General features: G+C 40.5%; 1 pseudogene; it reads right to left on the bottom strand.

Moving 5' to 3' along the window:
• Positions 1-2748: 2748 nt before the first annotated feature.
• Positions 2749-3818, bottom strand: LOC109565602 (small ribosomal subunit protein uS5 pseudogene; annotated as a pseudogene).
• Positions 3819-4074: the final 256 nt, after the last annotated feature.

Raw genomic sequence — 4074 nt, 5'->3', positions numbered from 1 at the left:
AGTTTGCTCAGACTCATGTCCACTGAATCAGTGATGCCATCCAACCACATCATTCCCTGTTGTCCTCTTCTCCTTCTGCCTTCAGTCTTTCCCAGCATCAGGGTGTTTTCCCAAAGGTAATAGATACTACCAATTGACATAGTAGAGTGCAAATTTTCCAATTTGTAGTTTGAGGCTTTATCTGATATATTAATTATAAACACCAACAGGCATAATCAAAATGATTTTAGGCAGTTACTTCAAGGAAGGGTTTAGAGCATAGATTGGATTAGACCTGTGTTTGTTTTTTTTTTTTTAAGCCACTTTTATCATCACCACAATAAGGGCCTCCCCACCTTTTTAAGGATTATTTCATATTTGCTGCTTTTAGTTTTTAATCCACTCTGCCAATCTCTGGGCTTTTTAATTATTATTATTTATTATTATATTGTTATTTATACCATTCATATAGAAATTCCCTGGTAGCTCAGTAGGTAAAGAATCCACCTACAATGCAGGAGATCCCGGTTCGATTCCTGGGTCAGGAAGATCGGCTAGAGAAGGGATAGGCTACCCACTCCAGTATTCTTGGTCTTCCCTGGTGGCTCAGCTGGTAAAGAATCTGCCTGCAATGCAGGAGACCTGGGTTTGATTCCTGGGTTGGGAAGATCCCCTGGAGAAGGGAAAGACTATCCACTCCAGTATTCTGGCCTGGAGAATTCTATGGACTATATGTCCACAGGGTCACAAAGAGTCGGGCATGACTGAGCGACTTTCACTTCACTTCATAACATTTGAATTAATACATCGAGGCTGAAGTGTGCCATTTTAATTTTCTTTTTGTTTCCTGTATTTATTATTCTTCCATTTTTGCTTGTTTAGTTTTTGTTTGCTTTGTTTTGTTGCCTTGTTTTCCTGTGAGTTACTTGAACATTTTTTTAGGACTCCATTTTGATTTGTTTGTGGTGCTTTTGAGTACATTGCTTTGTACAGTTTACTTAATGGTTGATCTTTGTATTGCAATATACATATGTGTTGTATTACAGTCTGTTAGAATCAGTATTATATCTAAGAAACCTCACTTTCATTTAGATCCTTCCTGAGTTTCAGATGGTATTGTGGACTGAATATTTCTGATGCCCCAACGCCAAGTTTATATGTGAACCCCTAATCCCGTGTGGCTGTCTTTCAAGGCAGAATCTAAAAGGAAGTAATTAAGGTTGGTGGTCTTTCAAGATAGAGTCTATCAGGAAGTAATTAAGGTTAAATGAGGTCAAAAGTGTAGATCTCAGATCCAATAGGATGAAGAGGTATGAGAGATCTTTCCCTCTCTCCTCTCCCATCCCTTTAGCAGTCAAACACTAAGGAAAAGTTATGTGAGGACATAAGAAGGTGGAGGTCTACAAGCTAGGAAGACTTCCTTTATTTATCACTTCCTTTCTGTTTGAAGCATTTCCTTTAGTCATTTTTTAAGGGTATTTATGTTAAATGACAAATTCTCGTGGTTTTCTTTTATATGACAACATTTTTATTCTCCCTTCTCTCCTGAAGAATAGGTTTCTAAGACATGGAATTTGCAGTTAACAGTCCTTTTCTCTCAGTACTTGAAATATACTGTGCCACTGCTCCCTGTCCTGCATTGCTTCAGATGTAAATCAAATTGGTATTTCTCTATTAAGAAAGCCTTGGTTCCATCTGTTGATTTTAAGATATTGTCTTTGTTTTCAGTGTTTAGAATTGAATTCTGATGTGTCTTGACATGGATTTCTTTAAGTTTACCCTACTTGAAATTCTCCTAGTTTTTTAAATCTGTAGTTGCTCAGTTGTGTCTGACTCTTTGCAACCCCATGGACTGTAGCCCATCAGTCTCCTCTGTCCATAGAACTCTCCAGGCAAGAAGCTGAAGTGGGTTGCCATTCCCTTCTCCAAGGGTTCTTCCCAACCCAGGGATTGAACCTAGGTCTCCTTCATTGCAAGCAGATTTGAGAAGTTATCAACCATTATTTCTTCAAATATAGGACTCTGATGATATGATAGATTGTTTGTTATTGACTAGTTTATTTAGATCTGAGTTAAAATTCTATTTAAGCCATTTAGGAGCTAAATTATCTGGGTAAAATATTTCAGATTGATTGATTGATTTCTATAAAATGAAACATGAGGCCAGTCTATAGTTGACCACTGTTGCTTTAATCAGCAAACACGGCCCTCCTTCCCCACCCCCAATGAGACCTTATACACACAGGCATACATTATTTTCTTTGGAGAACTTCTTTTTCCTCACTGTATTAGGTGACGTTGCCAATTATAATACCATTGCAACCTTTACCACACTCCACAAGGATTGAATTTTGTCCATCCTAAGAAATAAGCTGCATGAGGCATCAGCATTATCATGTTTACCCATGCCTGGAACAATGCCTCATCCATGAGACTAATTATTATTCCTTGCATGTATAAATAATAATGACTCAAATCCCAATGATATTTCTTTCCCAGTGCAGTAAGGTGACAGAACCCTTGAAGATTTGTAGTCAGTGCTGGTGAGCAACTGGCTCTGTAATGAGGAGTAGGAATTTATTGCATTAGCAATCTAATTGTTCTGCTTCTTTATTGCTTATTCTACATTTCTCCCTCTCCACTTGGCTACATCTATCTTACTCTGCATGTCTTTATCTAGACTATCTTGGTATTTTTTCCCTTAAGTCCCTAAACTTCTTTATTTCTCCATTCTCTCTCTTACGATCTCTTGCCCCCTGATATATTTTTTTAAATGTTTCTCTTTTGATTCTTATTTCTGTATTTTATTTTTCTTACTTTCTCCATTTTATTTATTTTTTTACCCAGCTTCACTGGTACCTCCATTCACTTTATTTTTCTCATATAAAGCTATGTGGTGGGCACAGCTGGAGCCTGGGTCCTCTGCACGGAAACTCAGGTGTGAGTCTTTACAAGATGGTCAGTGAATTCCTGGTACAGAGACTTGGTGAACACTGTCTCTTTCCACAGATTGGGGTGAGATATCTTTAGGTCTTGGAAAGGGGATTAAAGGTATCCTTGGCAGTGCAGCCCCTGGCACAGGTGTGTAGTTGCTGTTTAGTTGTTAAGTCATGTCTGACTCTCTGCGACCTCATGAACTGTGGCCCACCAAGCTCCTCTGTCCGTGGAATTCTCCAGGCAGAAATACTGGAGTGGGTTGCCATTTTCTTCTCCAGGGGAACTTCCTCACCCAGGGATCGAACCCAAGTCTTCTGTTTGGCAGGTTGATTCTTTACCACTGTACCACCTGGGAAGACCAGCAGAGGTGTAGCTTAATACCAGTCATCAGCAGCAGCTTTTTGGGCACAGATGACACCAGTGCTCCTGGCAGCAGGTATGAGGTGCACCAGTGCAGAACCACAGCAGCCAGTCACCTTGCAAGAAACAGTATCAGGCTTACTGATCTTGTTAATTACGCCAGTAGCCTCATTGCATGATGATGGACAGCTTGGTAAGAATGATGGCCCCATGGATAGCAGAGGCTGCCTCCCTGGAGCATTTGACACCCACACGTGGTTGTGACCCCATTGGTGACAAACGCCGAGACCCTGTTCTGCTGGCCAGCACAGGTCTGCTTTTATAAAGGGATAATCTTCAAAACCTTGTCTCTGAGAGATGCATCCAGGAAAAAGTCAATGATCACAGATTCCTTGATGGGCAGAAAGAAGACATAAACCTCCTCCAGGGACTTATCTTCATGTCCTTACCAGGCTGCCCAGCTTGGTGACTGGGAGCCACTCCTTGTCCTCTGCTCTGGCCCCAGATGTTGCCAAAGCCTCCGTGGAAGCCACAGTGGCCATCCATCCCAGGGGCACCCCTCAGCCTGTGGGGCCTTCAGGCACTCTTGCAGCATCAGTATCATCCACTATTTGGTGCTTTTGTGGAGAAGAAGCTTACCTTCCCTATTTTAATTTTTTTGCTTCTTATCTGTCTTGCCAAATCTTTATCTCTATTCTATATCAGATCACAATAGGACTCTAACCCATATGTGTTTAATATCTTCCTGTTTCTAACTGAAAGAAGTCATTTAACATATTAAAATTAATATATGTAATT

This window comes from Bos indicus, chromosome 11 (genome assembly GCF_029378745.1).
Source record: "Bos indicus isolate NIAB-ARS_2022 breed Sahiwal x Tharparkar chromosome 11, NIAB-ARS_B.indTharparkar_mat_pri_1.0, whole genome shotgun sequence".
Classification (NCBI taxonomy): Eukaryota; Metazoa; Chordata; class Mammalia; order Artiodactyla; family Bovidae; genus Bos; species Bos indicus.
This window is presented reverse-complemented; position numbering and strand designations above follow the sequence as displayed.